General features: G+C 39.0%; 1 long non-coding RNA gene across 1 annotated transcript; it reads right to left on the reverse strand.

The window, feature by feature from the left end:
- On the reverse strand, nucleotides 1–23,725 carry LOC149845385 (uncharacterized). The gene is made up of 2 exons (XR_016430190.1): nucleotides 23,620–23,725; nucleotides 1–572 (listed from the first exon to the last, which is right to left on the reverse strand). It is a non-coding gene; the product is annotated as an uncharacterized LOC149845385 (long non-coding RNA).
- Nucleotides 23,726–24,574: the final 849 nt, after the last annotated feature.

The following is a 24,574-nucleotide window of genomic DNA, read 5'->3' on the forward strand; positions in this document are numbered from 1 at the left end:
AAGAAGTCTCAAAATATAATTTGCCATTTAAAATCCCTATGTGACTCCATCTACCTGTTGGGCAACTTGGCTGGCCAATGTCCAAGGCACCTGAGGTATGCCAGTATATGTGATAGAGCCCAAGAGGGAATTTTCATAGCCATGAGTACGTACATTTTATGCATGAAAAAAAAAAAAAAGAATTCCCACTCACTCGCAATAGCTATGTAGGGCACACAGAAGCCTACTACTTATTATCACAGACAAAAAAAGTGAAGACCGCATATTACCAACTTTGCAGCCTTAAGTAGTGAGGCTTTCAATTTGAGAAGGTATGTTTATGACATCTGGTGAACTATAGGAAATTGATATCAACTTCATCCTATATTCTTCAGCTTCATGGCTGTTTCTACTCTCCACACCATTAGATTGAGTCAGATCATTGGATGTTAATTTTGAAGTGGTGCCTTTAACTGGATCTAACTGTGAGATTTGGATCAGTGATTGACGAGTTTCTTCCTCGAAAACTTCAGAATTAGGTAGCTTAGGATCCATGTATTGATATGGCTATGCTTGATCCAAGAAATGCTCCCCTGTAAATTTCAATATTCAGAAAAAATCATCCTTGAAACTTCAAAGGATAAAAAGAAAAATGACAAAAAGAAACACAGAGAAAGAGTCAACCTGTATCAAAAGTTTTGGGCTATGGTGTCTGTTACTGGCTGTACAAAATCAAGTGAAATCAATGCCAAAAATGATGATGGCCTTGTGAAAAGATCAGGTGCTATTGCAAAAATATTTGTGCGTTAAGCACCTGATCACCCTCCATCTTGGGGACAGGGCCTGTCAGTGGCCCAAGGCCAATATGGAGGGCAATCAGGTGCTTAATGCACAAATTTTTGTGCCATGTGATTGCACCCGATCCAGACTCTGATGCCTTGGAGTCTATGCAGGAACTGGTCCAACGTGAGCAGTATCCAAGTGTCAGATCGTTCATGATGCTAAACTTTCACATGTACTTTTTAAACTAAAAGATCAAAGGCATTCGTTTCCATGATAATGAAACAACAGAAATTAAAAAATTTGAGAGATGTAATAGTTATGGAAACTCGTGAGTTGTGAGATGAACCCTTGCTTGGTATGTCATAGTCGACAACCCAAATTTTAATGCTAACAACAAATTTGCTTTTATTCCAATCTGTACGAGTTAAAAACATATAGTAGAAAGATGCAAGATATCGTTTTACAAGCAAAAGACAGTTCAGCTAATAGGAATGATAGTGAAACTTACCATTCAGTTATCTCTTTCAACCCCTGGGGTTGGATTACATCTTAGAGATCAAATTAAACTTTTATCCATGAACTTTGAGAGGATGGATCATGCACATATTTACATGGCCTAATCTGAACAGAAGTATATAAAGAGTGAAAAGAAGTAGCCATTCACATCTGGGTCTGGACCCTAAGATCCAGACCCAATTCGTTTTATCTATTTTAACATGCTCATTAATGGCATGTTGTAATTTTAGTATTGTCTGTAATGGGTATTTTTGTACCCTAATTTCTGTACATGAGTTTACTTAATGAAAAGCAAGCATAGCCCACCCTATTGGGTTTTCTCCTGCAGCCTTCAGAGCTTCTCTCTCCTCTCGTTCTTTTCTGATATGGTATCAGAGCGGTGATCCTCTCCAAGGTCTCAGTCCAAGGTATTTCTTCTTCTCTTACTCCTCCTTTTCCAGCCAACGTATTCCTTTCTTTTCTGCATATTCATATTCTCTTTCTTTCTGCCTATTTTCTTTTCTTATTTCTAAAATCCGAATCTGCATATTCCAGCCAACGTATGAATCTGCATATTCCAGCCAATGTATGAATCTGCATTTCTAAAAATGAGTGTAGCTGAGATGCGTATGCTTAGATGGATGTGTGAAAATACAATAAAAGATAAGATTCGGAACGAGGAGATACCTAAGAAGGTAGGCGTTGCACCCATTGAAAATAAGATGAGAGAGAATCGTTTACGGTGGTTTGGACATATTCGGCGAAGGCCTAATGATGCTCCAGTTAGAAGGATGGATAAATAGGAAAATATATTAGTTAAAAGAGGTCGGGTAGGCCTAGGAAGACATGGATGGAGATTATAGGAAAGGATATGAATGCTTTGAACTTCACCGAGGACATGGTATTGGATAGAAATGATTGGAGGAGAAGGATTCATGTGGAAGACCCAGAATGATTTTCTTTTTTGGTTCATATCGCCGACCCCAATTGTTTTGGGATGAAGGCGTAGTTGTTGTTGTTGTTGTTGTTGTTGTTGTTGTTGTTGTTGTTGTATTCTTCTAAAATCGAATGGCTATTGTCTGAATCCTTTCCTATTCTCCTTCTCTGTGCAAGTTTCTGCATATTTTTCTATTTCCTATTTCTTACCCGTTATTCTCTTCGACGTGTTTTTATTTTCTTTTCATATCACGTCTATATTGTTTCTTTTTTTTTTCCAGAAAGACAAGATCAGATTTAGAGATTTCGATCTGAGTAAAACATCAAATCTCTTTTCCTTTCGGGTTTCCTTTCTTTTATTCCTATTTGTTTTTCTTTTCTATTTGTTTTTCTTTTTTGAAAAGAAAAGCACGTTATATTCAAATAATGTGTTTCTGTTTTGCACTTCATTGGCTGACTTTTATTCAGATCGTCTTGCTGCATAACCTCGGTTTCTGCCTCGCAAAAAAAACAGAGTTCTCTGAAACTTGTTCTTAGTTCTGATTCAAAGTCTTGCTTTCTCTTTCAATCGCCTATGGATTTTTTTTTTGCTTCTCGATCTGGCCTCTCTTCCAACTTTCTTAGCCAACTTGTATCTGAGAAACTGAACAACTCCAATTTTCTCACCCGGAAAAGACAAATCATCTTATTCATAAGAAGTCAAGACCTTTCTGGATACCTAGATGGCTCTGTTTATGTTCCCACAGAGTTCATATCACAAGATGGCAAGACTGGGGAGGGTGAAACTTTCATTACTTTTGTCAGAAATCCATAATATATATCCTGGATGAAGTGAGACCAAGCTTTGGTTGCCTACATCACTTCCACGTTGTCACAGAAGGTGCTTGTGGCAATCCCAGATGACTGCACTGCTATGAAACTATGGCATTATCTTGTTCAGACGTATTCTCAAGTTTCTCAAGCTAGAGTTTTATTTTTAAAGAAAGAGTTTCAAATGCTGAGAAAGGACTCTATGACTGTCATGGACTATGTCACACAGACTCGGCTCCACGCACCGACACGGGTGCGGCTCGGACTCGGTCAACCCGACCCTGGGTGCAGTCAACGCACCTAGGGTCATTTTGGTCTATTTTTTGGAAAAAAAATTTTAAAAAAAAAAAATTGGGCTAAGAATTTTAAAAAGAAAATTATGTGTTGTGCACAGTCACAGTCACTGTTGTGCACTGTGTATTGTCAGTGTTGTGTTGTGCAGTCATTGTTGTGTTGTGTACTGTGCACAGTCATAGTGACGGTGTTGTGCACTATCACAGCTGTGCTGTGCACTGTGCAGTCACTGTTGTGCACTGTGCACAGTCACAGTGACTGTGTTGTGCAGTCACTGTTGTGCACTGTTCACAGTCACAGTGACTGTGATGTGCATTGTCACAGTTGTGTTGTATACTGTGCACAGTCACAGTGATGGTGTTGTGCAGTCACTGCTGTGCACTGTGCACAGTGACTGTGTTGTGCAGTCACTACTGTGCACTGTGCACAGTCACAGTGACTGTGTTGTGCACAGACTGTGCTGTATGCACAGTCACACATTTTTTTTAATATATATATATATATAGCCGAGTCCCCGTGTCCAAATTTTTTAAAATTGCGCCACACCCGTGTCGCACCCGCACCCATGTGACATAGGTTCCATGGAGTATTTAAACAAAATGAAAACTATCACAGATCAGTTGGCTATTGTGGGTTGCGCGATCAGTGACAAAGATATGGTGCAACAAACCTTGAGCGGGCTGGGATCCGATTATCATATGATGGTTACTTCCTTGTTGTGTTTGCTAGACTTACCTACATTTGAAGATCTCTGCGCTAAGCTCTTACAGTATGAAATGACTTTGAAAGGATTCTCTGAAGGTAATCACAACCCCATTGGAGCACACGATGTTCTTGCCACCGGAGTTAACTATGGTCGAGGACGTGGCAAGTATGAATCGCGAGAAAGGAGAGGTCAAGAGAGGAATGGACAAGGAGCTCGTGGAATATTACCTGCTCCCAGTATGTCTCCTAATCTGCAAAGGCAAAGAACAATACCTACCTGCTTTCTCTGTAACAAAAGGGGGCACATAAAGGCAAATTGCTGGTTTAACCCGCAAAATAGAGGAAAGCAATTGGAGACAGGAAAGGGAACAGATACATTGAAGAATAGTGGAGAAGTCAAAGAACTCTTGTTATCTGCCTTGGCTGAATTGAACATCAAACAGAATAATCAAGGCACTTGGTATGTTGATTCTAGTGCAGCCACCCATGTCACTGGTTATGCCGGTAAGCTCCTAAATCTTGTTCCTTATGTTGGTAGAAATAGTATAGTCACTGGAGATGGGTCTCACCACCATATTTCGCACATTGAAAATCCTGTAATTCCTATGTCCAACTCTTCTCTTGCTCTTTCAAATGTCATTCATGCTCCTAATATCAAGAAAAATATTGTTTTTAATCTTTCTGAATGTATTGAGCCAAATCTTTGGCATGGTCGTCCGGGTCATTGTAGTAGTCGCTTCATTGATAAGCTTGTTTTAAGTAGTCTTATTCCCAAGTTTGAATTTAAGTGTCGATAAAAATTGTTCTAGTTGTCTTCAGTGTAAGAGTCATGTTCTTCCATTTCATTTCATTAATAAAAGAGCTTCAAGATCATTTGAAATCATATGTTCTGATGTTTGGGGTCCGGCCCCGGTTTCTTCAATGTCTGGCACTAGATATTATCTCATTTTTGTTGACAGCTATTCTCGATATACATGGATCTTCTTTATGAAAAGTAAATCTGAAACCTTCAAGTTATTTTATAATTTTCATTCCTTTGTTCAAAATCAATTCTTTGAGAATATCATTTGTTTTCAATGTGATGGAGGAGATGAATTGTCTTCAAATGACTTTATTAGTTTCCTCCAATCAAATGGGATAAAGAGGCAGGTGTCTTGCTTTCATACACCTCAACAGAATGGGATTGCTGAACGGAAGCATCGCCATATTGTCAAGAGTGCAATGAGCATGATGCACGACAGTAATCTTCCAGTTTCCTTCTAGACAGAGGCTTTTCATACAGCAGTTTATGTCATAAATCGATTGCCCATGAACATCCTGGAAAACAAATCACCTTATTTCTCTTTGCATAGTGGGCATCCAAATTATCATGATTTGTGTGTATTCAGGTGTGTATGTTATGTTCATGTTGACAGTTCAATGCGGCACAAGTTTCAGGATAAGGCCTTAAAGTGCAGATTTGTTGGGTACTTTGATGATTACAAAGGGTACAAATGCTATGATTCTGTGAGCAAGCGCATCAAAATATCCAGAAATGTTGTGTTTGACGAATCAAATTTTGGTCATAGTGCTGACACTTCTCCAGACATTAAAGTTTATCATCCTTGGTTGAACTCAGATCTCTCTTCTAGTATTGATGATATTTGTTCTTTTGAACGCACTGATATGCAAAGAACTCAGGAAAGTGTGATTTCTGAACCACCGTCGGCTCCCAAAAGGTATAAAGGCATTGTTTACTCTAGACGTGAGAAGGAGATACCTCTCAACTCTAATCAGGAGCAGAATTCTCCTTCTGCTTCCATTCAATCACCTGTTCATAGAAGATCTACCCGATCTCGACATCCAATTGATAGGTAGGTTAGTTATGAATGGATTTTCAACACTTCTTAGCCTTTCTCGGCAAGGAAGATCAACCCACAACATTTTATCAAGCAATAAATTCTAAGAGATGAATGCTAAAGTTATATTGATATTTCAATTACTTTGTGAATATCCATATCTTTCAATACCCAGGGCATTTGATTTACCCCATATCTTTCCTCATTGGGTGGGTTCCATTTAGTTACTTTGTGTGTGTGTGTGTGACCTGAAGCGATGGTAAAATGAGTGAGAGATGTGAGATTTTTCGTTGTGGATGTAAGCTATAATGACAAACCACATTAATTATTTTGTTTCTTTTTTCCTTCTCTCTCCATTATTTGGTTGCTCTATTTTAACAAATTTAAACCAGTGAAGGTAAAGGTTGAACAGTCAAGATATGATATTTTAAGCTATGAGCTTTTGCCTGTAAAAGTTCTGATTTCCAAACCCTAACCTCAATTATGACTCTTCAGCTTTATTCTGACACTTCTCTTTATCAGAAAAGAATGAGAGGAGAGAGAAGCTTTGAAAGTTGTAGGAGAAAACCCAATAAGGTCGGCTATGCTTGCTTTTCATTAAGTAAACTCATCTACAGAAATTAGGGTACAAAAATACCCATTACAGAAATACTAAAATTATAACATGCCATTAATGAGCATGTGTTAAAATAGATAAAACGAATTGGGTTTGGATCTTAGGGTCCAGACCCAGATGTGAATGGCTACGTCTTTTCACCCTCCCTCAAGTTGTACATGGTTTTGAACCATGAACAACTTGTCTTTTAACATCCAGAATCTATCTTTGATAAGTCCTTTTGTAAACAAGTCAGCAACTTGATCAGCAGTCCGAACGTATTCTGGTTCAATTTCTTTTTCTTCGACCTTCTATCTTACAAAATGTTGACCAATTTCAATATGCTTAGCATGACTGTGGTAGATGGGATTGAATGACATGTTGATAGCACTTTGATTATCACACAAAAGAATGCTTTTAGAAAACGATTCTCCTACTTCTGTCAACAGGTGTCTGATCCATGTTACTTCAGCTGTACCAGCTGTCATTGATCTATATTCAGCTTCTGTGCTCGATCTAGCTATGGCCTTTTGTTTCCTTCTGCTCTAGGAGACAAGATTTAAGCCAATGAAAACACAGTATCCTGAGACTGACCTACGCTCATCTGGGTCTCCTGCCCAATCTGCATCTGTGTAAGTAAGAAGTTCATGCATGTGATGGTCATGCACACTTTTTCTGTACAGAAGACCATCTCCAATAGTTTCTTTCAAATATCGAAGAATGTGTTTAACAACTTCTATATGTCCAATATGTGGTTCATGCATGAACTGTGATACCTGATTGACAACATAGACAATGTAGAGCCGAGTAAAGATAAGAAATTGAAGCATTCCTACTATCCTGCGATATCCTGTAGGATCCTCATACAAATCTCCTTCTTGGGAACTGAGTTTCTGATGAAGTACACTGGGTGTGCTCAGAGGCTTGCAATCTGTCATACCTGCCTTGCTAAGAACATCAATGGTATTATTATGTTGAGTAAGTGACATGCATTCAGGAGTCCTGTCAACTTCTACTCCAAGAAAGTATCGCAGCTTACCAAGATCCTTCATCTTGAATCTATGGTTCAGAAGTTCTTTAACCTGTTCAATATGTTCATTAGAGTTACCTGTAATCTATGTCACATGGGTGCGGGTGCGGGTGCGGGTGCGAGTGTGAGTGCAAGTGCGGGAGTGCGGCACTTTTAAAAACCTTGGGTGCGGGTACGGCAATATATATATAAGGGGGTCCGAGGGTTCCCCCGGCACGGGTGCAAGCACAACTACGGAACCCAACACCAAATGGGGGTAGGAGCACTTCTCCCTGTGGTGGGACGTTGCATGTTCAAAACCTCTTTTGTACGTTGAATAATAGCTGGTGGGTCTGCTTAACCCCAGCTGGACTTAAAAAAAAAACCATGAAACTCTCCGACCCAATTGTATTGTTAGGATCTATACACAAGGCAGGCGTTAGGGTAGGCCGTTCAAGAAATCCCATCTATGAGACTCTTAACTTGGCCATCTTTTCCATCTAAGTTCATTCAGCGCATAGAGTCGTCCGACCCAATATCACAATGACAGTTGTGAGTCTTGTGATTGAACCGTGAATGGAAAGTGTAAAGAAAAATGTCCATAAAGCCCCTTCTCGCATAAAACTGCAGTACCATCCGTAATGGCTTATGGTGGGGACCAAACCAATCACATCGCTTCGTTCTACGTGGGTCCCACATAAAAAAAAACACGAGGCCATGTGGTTGGTCCACCGGCAGAAGCATCCAGACACGATTGTCTTCGCAGCGATAAGCATTTTAGGATACGATGGTCATTTTGGAAAAAGAAACGGCAGAGAACAGGTACCCCAGTAGCCAACCATTTTCCCAATAAAATGAGGAACCATATATATATACACACACACACAGAGGTCATGGAGCCGGCTCAGCAGGATGGGAAGCTGAAGGAGAGGCTTTTGTTGTTGCCCAAGTCGAGGGGAGACGAAGCCACGACGTCCGCGGTGCAGGTGGACCATGGTGGTGGTGGGGCATCGTTCCCCGGGGCGGTGCTCAACCTGTCGACGACCATCATCGACGCAGGGATCATGTCCATCTCGGTGATCGTCAAAGCGCTGGGGGTCATCCCCTCCCTCCTCGTCTTCTTCCTCGCCCTACTCTCCAACGTCTCCATTAAATTCTTGTTGCGCTTCACCGACTCCGCCTCGTCCACGTCCTACTCCGGCGTCATGACTGAGTCCTTCGACCGCCTCAGCTCCCTCACTTTGCAGATTGGACACATTTTTTTTAATAAAAAAGTCGGACACAAATGACCCTAGGTGCGGTCAACGCACCCAGGGTCGGATTAACCACACCCGGTGCCGCACCCGCGTCGAGTCGCATCGACGCGGGTGCGGCACCCTGCTAGCCGAATCCTTGTGACATAGCCTGTAATGATAATGTCGTCAACATATATCAATAACAGGGTAACTATATCTTTGCATTTAAATATGAAAAGAGAAAGGTCAAGAAGAGATCGACTAAAACCATATTTTTCAACTTCAATTGAAAAACTGTCAAACAAAGATCGAGATGCCTGCTTCAGACCATATATAGCTCTCTTTAACCTGCACACGTATTCTTTAGAGTTTTCTTCTGTATACCCAGTGGGTTGCTCCATGTACACTTCCTCCTTCAGAGTTCTATGTAGAAACGCATTTTTCACGTCCAGTTGGTTGAAAGTCCACTGATGTTCAACAGCCAATGTCAGTATGATGCGGATAGTGCCCATTTTCACGACTGGACTGAAGGTCTCATCATAGTCTTGTACTTGCTTCTGTGTGTAGCCTTTGGCAACCAGTCTAGCTTTGTACCGCTCGATAGTGTCATCTGGCTTATATTTTATCTTATACACCCACTTTGACCCAACCACATTTCGATTGTGTGGTCTGGGAACAATATCTCAAGTGCCACATTCATGAAGAGTCTTCATTTCTTTATTCATGGCTTCAAACCATCTCTTAGAATTTATTGCTTGATAAAATGTTGTGGGTTGATCTTCCTTACCGAGAGAGGCTAAGAAGAGTTGAAAATCCATTGTGAAGTTCTCATAACTAACCCACCTATCAATTGGATGTCGAGATCGGGTAGATCTTATGTGAACAGGTGATTGAATGGAAGCAGAAGGAGAATTCTGCTCCTGATTAGAGTTGAGAGGTATCTCCTCACGTCTAGAGTAAACAATGCCTTTATCAAAGATAGATTCTGGATGTTAAAAACTCATAGCTTAAAATATCATATCTTGATTGTTCAACCTTTACCTTCACTGGTTTAAATTTGTTAAAATAGAGCAACCAAATAATGGAGAGAGAAGGAAAAGAGAAACAAAATAATTAATGTGGTTTGTCATTATATCTTACATCCACAACGGAAAATCTCACATCTCTCACTCATTTTACCATCGCTTCAGGTCACACACACACACACACAAAGTAACTAAATGGAACCCACCCAATGAGGAAAGATATGGGGTAAATCAAATACCCTGGGTATTGAAAGATATGGATATTCACAAAGTAATTGAAATATCAATATAACGCTAGCATCCCAAGAATCACATTAATATGATTCAATAGAATAAGTCATCTCTTAAAAACCTTTGACAATTCAAGATGGTGTTTTTATTCTTAGAATTAGTTTTATATACCACTCAAAGGTTGAGCTGTGGCAACTACAGCGATGTGCTTGGATTAGAGAGCACTCCTTACATTGAACATGTTATATTGAGGTTAATCATTTTAGATCTCTCTTGGTTCCTAAGTTTTTCCTACAACTTGTGACATGATTGTTATCTTGAGGGAAGATATTAATCTAAATCTAGCCAATGTTGAGTCTTTCTGGGTTTTCAATTAGTGACATCCGAAAAGAGTTACCTCTTGAATATAGAAAAACCATGTTTCTTTCTTCAAGCTCTACATAAATCATCTGAAAAAAAGGCAATCCAATTTCAGCTGTCAAGACAGAATTCACTTACTACAACCAAACAGTCAGACGTGCTATCACTTTTATATGAATTGTGAAAATAAACACTAACATCCACATCTATATTATCACCAATGTAACGCGGTGGCTAGTGTTCAGTTGCACATGTTACATGTAGACAATAAATATCTAAAAGAAAACAATTGGTCAATGGTCAATTCAGCAGCATATTATACATATTGATTGAGGCAAGATGGAATTTGAAGCTCATATGTAACAGAGGAAAGTTTTGCCAGATTCTTCAATGTCCTCGAGAGGATGTAATCCATTGAATTTACCTTTCATGACAACGAATAAACAGGTAGCAACCATCTACACGGGTAGTCATCCAGGGAAGTCATCAAGTGAGGCACCTAATTATTCCCATTCTCATAAATAATTCTCTGAAGCAGTTCAGTTTTCAGTTGACTCATTTTATCTCTACACATTTAGCAAGCAGTAGGATAAGAATCATACGTTGGTGAATGAGCCTCACCTTCAACACAAATTTTGTGCATGACAGTCACAATTTCTGTTCACAAGTAACATTTCAATACTAAAACTTAATGTACCAAGAGCCAGAATGACTCACATTCAGTAGGTTCAGAATCTCAGAAGCTGTCACTATGTTACCAAGATACTCTGTCTTGCTTCTATATCACTGGTGATATGCGTCTTCTCAAACATCATAAGAAAACCGCTAGACATAAACTCTCAGGTGTAGCTTCATGCTATATAAACTTCTTCCCAACCCATATCCTAGTGAAATAGCTGCTTACACACCAATATTGCATCCTCATGTTTAGTTCTTGAATTCAGTTTAATGCTAATCAGCTACCCAAATGACAGCAAAGATACATGTCACAATACATGGATAGATGCAATGCAACTCTACAAGGACATTATGCCTGATGCCCTCCTGTTTCAAATTAAGTAATAACTCTACATGAAGATAATATTATGCTGGTAGAAGAGTGAAGTTTTGGTAAAACTATTGATGAATGTAACATCGCATAACAAAATATGATGTGAATCTTTAAACAAATAATAAAGGTTTGTTGTCCATATGCTCATATATGGACTATCTACCACTGCATGTTGATCAACAAACAGTTTTTTAACTCAGATGTATTGGATAGGATTTTTCCCATTCTTACAGGTACAGGCATCCATCTCATTAAAATCACTGAACTTCCAATGGTCCACATAATCATGGGCTTTCCTGCAGATGATGACAACATCTGGACTGAGAGCCTACATACAGTAACATATGTAACGTAAGGGAAGAAGAGGATTCGTCCTCTCCCATGCGCATGAGCCCTCTCTCCTTCCCCTTCTCTCCCATCCGAATTTCCTTGCCTCTTCTATTCTCTTCCTTCCCTCTCTTTTAACACGCCCCCTCAAACTTTACGGAGAGAAGACCGAAAGTTTGCTAAGGAGAAACATGAAACGTGGAGTTGGGAGCACCTTGGTGAAGAAGTCAGCTAGTTGATACTCTGAAGTAACATATGGTAATGAGATAGTCCCTCTGAGGTATTCGTCTCGAACATAATGGCAATCCATTTCGATATGCTTGGTCCGCTCATGAAAAGTGTGATTGCTGGCAATGTATATCACACTTTTGTTATCACAACAAAGCTTGGTGGGAGTGGAAATGGGAACGCCCATGTCAGCAAGGAGACTTCTGAGCCATACGATTTCCATAGTTGCCATTGTCATGGCCCGATACTCAGCTTCAGTGGATGACAGTGAAACCTTCTGCTGCTTCTTGCATCTCCACGAAATGAGGGATTCACCTAAAAAAATACAAAGACCCGTTATTGAGATTCGATCATTGGGATTTTCTCCCCAGTCAGCATCAGTAAAAGCAGTTAAGTCAAGAGATGAGGAAGAGGATAAGAAGAGTCCCTTGGATATAGTATTTTTGATATAACGCACAATCCTTATTATGGCTGCCATGTGAACCGAAGTAGGTGCATGCTGAAACTGGCTTGCTGCGTGAACTGCATGAGTTATGTCTGGACGTGTGATGGATAGATAGGTGAGAGATCCGATTAATTGACGGTAGGGGGTTGGATCCTCAAGAAGAACACCATCTTCAAGTCTCAGTTTTGCATTAATAACTTCGGGAGTCTCAACTTTCTTTTCATCAGATATTTCTGATTTGGTACAAATTTCTGCAGCCAATTTCATTTGAGATAGGATGTACCCACGCGGGGAATAAGCCACTTCAATCCCTAAAAAGTATCTCAAATAACCAAGGTCAGACATGTCAAAAGTTTCTTTTAACATAGACTTCACATCATTTACTCCCTTTTTGTCATTTCCAGTAATGATCATATCATCAACATACAGTAGAAGCATAATAATGGAGTCACCTGTCCTTTTAACAAAAAGAGCAGTGTCAGTATAGCAAGAAGAAAAACCTAAATTGATTAATACGTTACGAAACCTATCATACCAAGCTTTAGGAGTTTGCTTAAGTCCATATAAAGTCTTTTTTAATTTCAAAATTTTTCCATTTAAGTTCATACCTAGAGGCGGTTCCATATAAACTTCTTCATTTAAATTACCATTTAAAAAGGCATTTTTGACATCAAGTTGAAAGATAGGTCATTTTTTAACTAAGACTATAGCAATAAGAGCTCGAACACTAGTCATTCGAGCAACCGGGGCAAACGTTTCATCATAATCTACCCCATACTCTTGGGCATATCCCTTGGCAACCAACCTAGCCTTATATCTTTCCAATGAACCATCACTCTTAGTTTTTACTTTAAAAACCCATCTACATCCAATGGGTTTCTTGCCATTGGGAGGATCAATGATTTCCCAAGTTTGTGCCCTTTTAAGAGCATTAAGTTCAAGTTCCATAGCTTCATTCCAATGAGCATATTGCTTAGCATCATTGTAATGAGATGGTTCATGAAAGGAGTGAAGAGCAAGAAGGCATGCTCGAAAGTTAGGAGAAAAGGAATCATATGAAACAAATCTATTTGGTATTTTGGAAATCCGATTTGATCTTCTTTAAGAGGTCTCTTCGATTGACTCACTTTGGGAAAAATTTTCAAGGGCACAATGAGGATTTCTTTCATTCCTTCTAGAGTAGACTTGAATTTGTCTTGAAACATTTTCTTCTAAATTTTGATCATCACTTGGATGTTCAAAATGATCTTCGCTAAGGGATTCACTAGGATCAATATGATCATCTATGATGTTTTCTTGAGGCAACAAGTCAAATAGAAAGGAATAATCAATATTTTTATTTGGTTGGTGCGAAAAACCATTTTCCTCTTCAAGGAATGTGACATCTTTAAAGATATAAAGTTTGTTCTTAAGTATGTCAAAACATCGATAACCTTTTTGTTTTTCGCCATAACCCAAAAAGATACATTCAATAGCCCTAGGAGAAAGTTTATCATTTTTATGAGTTAGAACAAAACATTTACATCCAAAAATATTTAGTCTTTTATAATCGGGAGACATATTGTAAAGTTTTTCAAATGGAGAAAGATTTTTCAAAGAGGATGAAGGAATTCTATTTATAAGATATGTAGAGGTTAAAACTGCTTCGGCCCAAAAGGATTTTGGAATATTTCTTGAAATTAATAACGTTCTTGTAGTTTCTATTATGTGTCTATGCTTTCTTTCCGCAAGACCATTTTGTTGCGAAGTGTTGGGGCAAGAACGTTGGTGACAAATTCCATTTTCTTTTAAATAGTTTTGAAAATCATTGGACATATATTCGCCTCCCGAATCTGACCTAAGAATAGATAGATTTCCCAAAAATTGATTTTTGACCATTGCATGAAATTCTTTAAAGAAGGAGAAAACTTCGGATTTGCGACTTAGAAAGTAAATCCACGTAAATCGAGTGAAGTCATCTATAAATACCACGTAATACGAAAAACCTCCTTTAGACAAAATAGGGGAAGGTCCCCACACATCGGAATGAATAAGTTCAAATGGCCGAGTGGTAAAGTAACTTCTTTGAGAAAATGGAGTAGCTTTAGATTTCCCAAAAATGCAATCTTTACAAGTCATGTAATTGTCTTTACAAGTATTGTTCAAAAACGAAAAAGAGACATTTTTACAAAATTTGGATGGCCAAGTCTCTCATGCCATATTCCAATACTTTTGTCTTTAACAAGATTGCAAGATGACTTAGATGGAAGAGTCAAAAAATCCATAAAGTAGAGGTCACCCCTTCTATGGCCTTGCCCAATCAGCTTCCCTGAATGGAGATCCTGCACGGTGCAATCTTTAGGTGAGAAAGAGACTTGGCATCCATGATCGGTGATTTGAGAAACGGAAAAAAGGTTTAAATTGATTTTAGGAACAATTCTTACTTTAGGAACGAAAAAGTTTATAAAATCAAGTGTTCAAATACTTTCAATTTTTAATGATGTACCATCGGTCGTTGAAACACAAGAGGATATGGGTTCGGAAAAAACATTTGAAAGAGAGTTTTTATGAGATGTCATATGAAAAGAAGCACCGGAGTCTAGTATCCACATACCTGGAGGTGATGAAGAGTAGGCGATGGCGGCACCGGATGTTGAAGGAGAAGTCTTGAGAAGATGTTGGAGAACTTCGGAGATGTGATTTAGAGTTTCTTTGATATCTCCTTCTTTGGTACTTTCTTCCTTCTTTGGAGAATTTTCTCCAACCGCGGCAACCTTCCCTTTGAGTTTTGGACAAACCGGTCTAATGTGTCCCGGTTCATTACAATAATGGCATATTATTCCCTTTCTAGGCCCATTAATATTTTTGTTAAAATGGGGAGGTCTATATGCTTTAACATTCGATCAGGGCCTAATAACGACCAAAACTTCATCACTCTTAATGCTCAAGCCAAGTCGAGTTTCTTCTTGACATATCTCGGCAAGTGCATATTCAATAGGTAGGGCTTTGCTTCTATGGAGAAGAGATGCCCTTACTTGTTCAAATTCCGGGCGAAGACCATGAAGAAATTGGAAAAAATGTTCCTTTTCAATTTGTTCCCTTCTTAATTCAATATCTTTCGGAGCCACCCACTTAGGCTCAAGAAGAGCAAGCTCATCCCAAAGAGGAGTTAGAGAAGTAAAATAGTCCCGGACACTCATATCCATTTGTTTGGTGGAACGGATTTTTTCTTGACAAAAAAATTGTCGAGCAAGATCCTTTTGGGTATACATACCCTTAAGAAAAAACCAAGCCTCATTGGCCCTTCTAAATTTGTCAATATTAACACAATTTTTAAGGTCTACATTATTCATAAATCATGCCAAAATTTTGGCGTGGTTACTTTCCCAATCCTCAATTTTGGATTGATGATCATTAATAGCTTTGATGCGCTCATCGCCATCTAAAGCTTTTTCAACTTCATTTTCAATTTTGGTGAGAACAAGAGAGGGTTCGGGAGCAGTTCCCATAACAAAACCCCAAAGTTTCTTACCTCTAAGATGATTTTCCATAGCGGAGGCCCACATGAGATAGTTGGATCCATTTAGCTTAAAAGAAAGCTCCACTTTAGAGTCACGTTCCATCGGCACCAAAAGTCCTTCCTTTCTTCAAAAGTTGAGAGGCACACGTTCCAAAGAAAAGCCCAATCACCAACCGAGCTCTGATACCATGTAATGAAAAAGGGCGGAAGCACCAATAGAGCAAAAGTCACTCTTTAAGAGTGACCACTAGAGCCACGAACACAAACACCAAATGTGCACACACAAAACTCTCAAATATAGGAAATGACTTAAAGTCATAAGTTGGATATTATTGAAGAAAGGAAGAGAAGGGTGTAAAACCCATGCTTACAAGAGGAGAAAACCTCCTCTATTTATAGAGGAGGAAGGCACTATGAAGGGACCACAAGGAGGCTCCCTTGTAGACGTTGGGAGCCCCAACGGTCAGAAATCTGACTGTTGGGGCCCCAACGACTACAAGAGTGGGGCCCCTTGTGGTCTTGCAAAAAGACAAAATAAAAAAGGAAAAAGTAAAAAACAAAAATACATTGGCTGTTTTTACAAGAATACCCCTATCGGGTATTTCACTAAAAAAGAAATAGTATATATATATATATGTATATATATAAGTATATGTATATATATACATATTTTAACATGTGCATACCGTAGAGACGAGCTTACTTTTCGTGCACAACCCACCCATTAAGACACCCTTAGAGGTGATTGTGTATGATTGGTGCTGTGCACATAGATTTCATTTTTCTGCGTAATCCTTGTTGTGTGCAACTGTGTGGTACTTGTTTATTTTCAGTTTTCAGCTTTTGCTTTTTGTTTTACTCGCTTTGTGGTTTGCGTGGTTTGGCCGCTTAATGCGTTAGTTAGGTAGAAAACCTAAATTTAGGATGTTTGCCGCACCGGTCTACTCCATTGGTGCATGCAAGGGCGACGATCGCTCGACCCCGATCTTGTTGAGCCTATTGAGGATCCTGAGTCTCTCGTTAGGAGAGCCCCCTGTCCCATCACCATGGCCAACGATCAGCCTCTGATTCGTCCTCTTAGGGAGTATTTCATGGCAAATTAGTATACTCCCGCCTCTTGCATCACGAGACCTGATGTAGGAGCGAACCAGTTTGAGATCAAAGCCAGCGTTATCCAAATTTTACTATCGTTCTATGGCCTTAGTAATGAAGACCCCTACTGTCACCTCAATGAGTTTATCGAGATCTGCTCCACAGTGCGGATCAACAATTTTGGGGATGACGCATTGAGGTTGACATTGTTTCAGTTCTCCCTCAAAGATAAAGCCAAGCACTGGCTAAAGGCTCTCGATACGGTTCAGATTACCACTTGGGAAGGAATGCAACGTGAGCTCCTCAAAAAGTACTTCCCAATTGGTAAAACGAATCTTTTTCGCAAAGCTATACCCAGTTTATCTCATATTGAGGAAGAACAATTCAACAAAACTTGAGAGAGGATGAAAGATCTTCTCCGCAAGTGCCCCCACCACCAGGTGCCCCGTTAGCAACTGGTGCAGTATTTTTATGATGGCCTGACCAAGAAGGACAGGCAAATGATTGATTTATCGTGTGGGGGTAATTTTATGCTCAAGAGTGAGGATGAGGTGTGGTCTTTATTTGAGACCTTGAGTGAGAACGCCATGCGTCATGCCTTGTCTTCACAGCTCGATAGGACCACATCTGTGCCTAGTGGTCCTAGGAAAGTTGGGATTTTCGAAGTAGGGTCCGAGCGATATTTACAAACCAAGGTCGACCTGTTGACTAGGAAATTAGATCAATTCCTAGTCAATTCTTTGCAAAGTCCAGTAGGAAGAGTGTGTGAGCTATGCGCTAGCCCTGCAGACTGTGTTTTTTAGTGTCCCGTAGCACCGCTTTATCCTGAATTCATTCAGGAGCAGGTGAATGTTGCCCAAGGTTTCGCTAGACCCATGCACGATCCTTTTGCACCCACATATAACCCGGGATGGCAAAACCACCCCAATTTTCACCCACCCCATCAGCCCTTCCAGACATAGCATAGACAGAGTAACCTTTCACAGGGTTACCCACGTCCCATAGTTCTGCAGGTCCACCCCTAGTATAGTTTGCCTTCTTCTCAGGATCCCACATCGCACATATCATTTCAGAAGAAGATGTTAGAGGCCTTTTCTGACATCAAGGCCACGCTTTGTTACCATACGCAGTCAATAGCCAAGCTAGAGACTCAAATAGGACAGTTGGCTGAGGCCTTCAGCAGGCGCAGTGAAGGGAGCCTACCTAGTCAGTCTATTGTCAACCCAAAGGGAAAGGATCCCATGTCATTTGGCCTGCACCCCACAGATTCACACCATGAGCAGGTCAACTCTGTTACATCCCTTCGGAGTGGAAAGGCTTCTCACCCCATTCAGGACTCGACTGATGAGCTCATTATCATACCTACTGACCAGTCGATCTCCTCCATTCGGCCCCAGAAGAAGGGGCAAGGCCCGCAACTTGTATCGTCATCATCTATTTTTTGAGCCCCTATTTCTCAGACCTTAGAGCAATTGATTGCTTTTAGCAAGCAAGGGGCGTGCATGCAAAAGATGCTTGACCTAGTCAAGCAGGATCACATCCATCCCTTGCTTGATGTTTCATACATTGATAGTCGATTGGTCCTTGACTCTCCTTTTGAGAGTAGTTTTCAAGAGGAGACTAACCTCTTGTCATCCAGTATTGAGAGTCATGATATTACTTATAGGGGTAGAGTGGGTGGAAACACAGTGTGCAGTGTCACAGATGACACTCTTTTTCTCAGAGAGCCCGATTGAGCATGACTTCATGTCCATTGATCTCATGGACGATGAAGGGTTTTCCAGAGATCCGTCTGGCTGGAGACGTGAAACTTAACGCTTTATGGGAGGCAGCCTATACGTTGTATATTATTAGATTTGCCTTTAGGATTTGTAGACTTTCTTAGGTTGTATGTCTTTTATTTTATTTTCATTCATGAGTTCTCATGTCATGTCATGTATACAGCGCATTCATTGCAATCGTAGGATGTGCATTCATATTTCATGTTAAGTTGTTTCTACTCTTGTCCCTCATTTATTGTGTCTCATGTGCATTCACTTTGTGTCACATAAGCATGGGGGAGTGTCACTGAGACAATGTCATTCAAGCATGGGGGAGGGTATAGTTTGCACACCCTGATATTTTTGTCTACGTACTTGCACATATTTACACATCAATCACGAAAAGTAGGTTTTTAAAGAAAGAGTTTAAACTTATATAAATGTTATTCAAAATCTAATGTTTTTAGAGGATTTTTAAGCCCCACGAAAAAAAATCCTGACATGAATATAGAAATTATGGTTGTTTATGTGGATTTCAAAAAAATGACAATAGATGCATGTTAGAGTTTATTTTGAATCACAAATATGAATATGCACACTGTTATTTTTGAAAAACTAAGCAAATGAATAAAAGCGCAAAAATGAACTCAAAAGTGTAAAAGAGCATGTGTTAGGTTGTTTGGATATATTTCACAATCCGTAGTAATTGGGCTCAGACGCAAGTTGAAGCGCTTGAGTTTTATTCCGAAAAGGAGAGTGAAAGTCTTCGTGATCACTAGTAGCTGGGAGCAGACACAAGTTGAAGTGTTTGAGTCTCGTGTCGAAAAGGTGAACGAAGGAAGTCACTTTTGTGTCCTAGTCAATATCTTTGGCCTATATTGTTCTTATAGAAAGTATAAAAGATATTGGCATTGCACAAGGCATAAAAGCAGACCATATGCAAGTCATAAAATAAAAAGAGTGTGCAAAAAGTGTAAAAAATTGAAAATCAAGAAAAAGAAAAGAGTTTAAAAAGAAAAAGTTCACTACTTATAGGTATGATTGAGAAAACCTGTGTAGAAAACATATGAGTGAGGATAAGTAAATAATAACTTGTATTTATTTGATTTTTCAAGAATAAAACATAAATAATTGTGATATTTAGAAAAGTGAAAGAAATATTTTTTATTCTATGGCGGTATATAAAATACTCTAATTATGTTTTGATTATGTAATAACAGAAAATATTTGTGAAAACAAAGTCTTTAACTACCTACTGTCTTTAACTACCTACTGCTTGTGAAGATGTGTAATATTATGCATACATGACAGGGATATTTGTGAGTAGCATCACTGAAACCCTCACGAGACCTCACTCGTCCACTGGGGTAACCCGGGGTTAAAAGGGTTTGTTGCATGTGCTAAATGCAACCGTGATTACTACGAAACTGAGTTAGTGTGAATAGTGTTGATTCTTGCATTTTTCCAATTTGCACGAGGACTAGCAAACGATAAGCATGGGGGTATTTGATCATGCATACATTTTAGCGTTTAATTCATATTAAACTATGCATGATTCAATATAAAATCACATTAAAATCCTGAGTTTATTGTTAGTTTCAAGAAAACGTGCAAAATGAATAAAAAATGGAAAATGCATGGAAAATGAGTTTATTTTGCAATTTATGTTGTAGTTTATTATTTGCAATTAGTTGAGTAGGTTAAGTTAGAAAAATAAAGAGAAAAAAGTTTTTAAAATTAGTTTTAGCTTTAGTTTTAGCAAACATAGTGAAATAGAGCGTTTTAGACAATAAGTTTTCTAGGGAGGTTGTCTTTAGAATTACCCAGAATAAAATGGGGGGTTTTCATAATTCCCATTAAAATATCCTAAAATGGGCTTTAAAAGCCCACATAAGGGAAGTGGAGGATTCGTCTTCTCCCATGCGCATGAGCCCTCTCTCCTTCCCCTTCTCTCCCATCCGGATTTCCTTGCCTCTTCTCTTATCTTCACTTCCTTCACTCTCTTTTCCCTCTTCTCCTTCTCCTTTCCCTCTTCTCCGATGGAGTGTTACAGTCCGGCGACGGCGCATACAGTGGAGGTCACCTTCTTTCTCCCAACCAAATTTGTAAGTCTCTCATGGTAAGTTATCTTCTTTCTTCTGTTTGTTTCTTCTTCTCCTCTGCACTTTCTTCTCTATTGCATCTTATTATCATTTCCTGTGAGCACATCAACATCTCACGCATTAGTTAGATCTGCATCATATAAAATCATCTAGTCAATGCATATTGCGTATGTTATGTATTTTTCACAGTGTTTTGCATACATTTTTGTGTTCAGATCATCTTTGCATTTGTGTGTTTTATATCATTTGCATATAGCATCGTTGTATGTTTAATTTCAGCTTCGTCATTTTAGTTTAGTTCATATAGTTCATCGCATATAGCATCTTGCATACTCTGCAATTGTTGAGACAACGCTGCGGTGAAATTCATCTGAAATTTCAATTTGCATCGACTCATTCAGCATCCATTAGCTTCATCAAGCATTTGTCGTGCACGATCCAATCTAATTCACTGAGAAATCCTACTAGATTTACCGTGAATTCATAAACAGAGCTAATCCGTCAGAATTCCTCTTCATTTGTCGAAATTCCGCTGCGCTGCCGTGAACTTCTCTGCTTTGATTTGAGATTTTCTTCTGAGTTCACGGTCCAGCAAATCTGCTAAGAATTGATCAGCAGAGTCGATCTGTTGGGCGTCTGAGCAGCAGATCAGAGTTTAATCTGCTGAAAGTTAATGATCTGAGATCGACCTGTTGTACACCGAGCTGCAGCAGTGCTCCTTTATGTCAGATTCATTTGTTTGTTTGTTTTTGAGTTACCAATTGAAAACGTTGATTTCCTGGTTTTCATTCTGCAACGGGTTTACAAAATTCTTGTGTTTGTGTCATAGTAGTCCCTGATTATTTGTATGTTCATTTGGTGCATCAGTTGAAATTTCATTTCCAGTATAGTGGATTGCAAAGTTTCATTTCATATTTTGTGCATTTCTGTCCAGCTTCATTAGTCCTTATTTGTGTGTGTCCTCTTTTGCAGTTGTGAGTAGTTTTATGTTTCATAACATTTCCATCACATGCATATTACATTTTCTTTTCATTCAATGCATTCTATCTGGTTTTTGTGGTTATAGTTTTAGTTAGATTGCATTTTGGTGTTCATCATCTTTTGTTTGTATTGTAGCACATCTTGCGATTCACTTAGCGCAGTCTTGCGATTATGCATTTATATAGTATAGCACTTGTTTTCCTCTTTTGCTACTCATGTGCTCGTGTTGTGCAGAAAGGCGTGGATCGAGAGCAAGCGAGTGATACTTTGTTGCGCGTATCCGACACGCAACGCGAGGCACACACATGGAAGACATTTGTTTTTCTTTTAGATTAGGAGTTTAATTTCATTTTAATTTTGGGCTTTGTAATAAAACCATTTTAATACTCATTTAAGCCCTCTGCGTAGGGTTGAACTGTTGTAATTAGTTTATTTTCGCATTTTCTTTTTGGCAATAAAGCGTAGTTTAGTTTGCGTGTTTGAATACAAAGTATCCCCCGTTCCCCGTGATCGACCCGGACTCCACCACTCGTGAGAACCGGTTTTTATTTTTGGTGTCTGACTCTCACGTTGCTTTCATTTAAAAATATTTTCAAAAATCATCTTACAAAGCAAAGACATCAGGACCTAATGCCATTATGCAACTTAATAGCATGGCAGGAAAAGTAAGAAAAGGAAACATCATTTTCCTCACGCATTGATCCAAAAGGTCCTTTGATTCACGGGGAATAGAGGCATCTTGAATCTACAAGAAGAAAGGGAAAATTAAAATTTACTCAATAATTAGACTTCAGCTTAAAAGAGAATCTTACAGTCTGTTTTAGAGATAAAAACCCTCTATGAAACAAGAAAATTATCTTAAGTACCGAACCATTAAGAAGGAAACCCTTTTTCGGCTTTATCAAGAAATTTACCGTAGTTATGAAAAACTAGCCTGCATAAACAAATATGGTAAGACTTCAATTAAGTAATTAATGATTAAGATGCCATTTAACTAAAAAAACATTGTTCTAATTATTAATCAAAAAACTCTGAAAAGTCATTAATTGTCCTAAAATAAAAAAAAAACCTACTTTATTTAAACTTCTAAAAAAATGTAAATTTAGCAGAAAAAGAAAAACAGAACTGCTTGTCCCAAAAAAACACAACTAAAAGCTAATGCAAATTCTATACTTAGGGACATATCTTGTTCCTGATGAGTATAGGATCCTTCTATTGGTTCTCTGACTTGTCCCACATCATCTAATTGGAAACCGTTTCTAAAACTAAATGCAGGCCATACTTGTTATAAAAAGTAAGCGCAGTTTTGGGAAAAAAAAGAAAAGCATAAGTGCATAAACAAAGAGTTATAAATCAATGAACCCATCTGACCAATATCCAGAGTCTTCTGAAAAACAAATCAATACCCATTTGTCCAACACACAAAATACGTTATCTAAGAACAGTAAAATCAAGAAGGGGAAGCGACTTTAAGTCTACTAATGAAAAAAGACTGCTAACTGAAGAAACAAAAAGTACCCAAAATGAACAACTCGAAGAATCATGAACCCAACTAGGACTGTATACAGAAGCCATAATCAAAACACCCATCACAAGCCATTCAGAAGAATACCTCAACCAACTAAAGGACTGCAGAGATAAAACATATTAAAACAATAGCTATCACTGAATCAGAAACAAACCAACAAACAGAAAGAAAAAAAGGAAAAAACTAATCAAGAATCTCTATTCCTGGAATACAGTGTAACACATGAATGAAAGAACCTTAATATACAGAAAGAAAGACACAGAAAGAATTAGAAGAACACCCAAAAAAAGAGAAGAGGAAAGAAAACTCACACATGAAAGAGAGAAAGAGAGCCAACTGAAGCTGCAGAGGATATAACAACTATGGCCTTTCAAGGTGTTCTGTTGTTATAGCCCTCCTGTGAAGAGAGATCATGTCAACTATGGGAGCCATCTTGGAATAGTATTCATTAGTATGCACTCATGAGTCATGGGTCACCAAACTATCCTTTGTCTGACAAAATGACACAAATATCCTCACCGTCAGACGAGCAACTTTCTAAGGGGACATCTTAAAAGAGTATTTTAGTCATTTAATAGAGATTTATAGACTTAAATAATAGTAGTTGCTGTCGCTGACGTGGCTGATGACAACTTCAGGGATGGTGCCCTGTCATCATTCTCTAATCAGGACGTGACACGTAGGTTAGGTTTGGCGGGGTTCCACGTTATGGTTGTAAACGGCGACCTAGGGTCCTAGGGATGTCAACTGTCTGGATTTGGGTCGGACATCTCTGATCGAGTCCGAATCTGTTTGTTTGGATTCGTAAGGCCGACTAATAATCAGATCCAGATTCTGTTTAGAGCATTCAAGTCCAAATTAAAACAAGCTAACAACCGAATCGGATTACATTTAGACGGCATATCCGATCAGCTTTCTCAGTACGGTCTTTTCGTTCAGCATTTCTCAATGGACATGTAGGGAAACCACCAAACGAACTGAACCTTACCTTGCACCACCTCAAGTCCGGTTTAAAAACATTTCTCAGGCTTTCATGGACTACATGGTAGGCCAAACCCCAAATTTCGGATTCCCTTTTTGCTGATGAGACTGCATGTAAGTCTCTGTTTGGGAACCGGAGATGGTGTTTGGGATCCATTAATAATTTAATGTCACCTATCTTCACAGGTGTTAAGAAATCCTTTTTTTTAGGGCCTGTTTGGAATCTCGGCACTGGGATGGGCTTTAATGCATGTGGTGTTCCTGAGGCAAAATATTAGTCAAACA

Source organism: Nuphar pumila, chromosome 2 (assembly GCF_984573655.1).
Source record: "Nuphar pumila chromosome 2, dmNupPumi1.hap1.1, whole genome shotgun sequence".
Taxonomy (NCBI): Eukaryota; Viridiplantae; Streptophyta; class Magnoliopsida; order Nymphaeales; family Nymphaeaceae; genus Nuphar; species Nuphar pumila.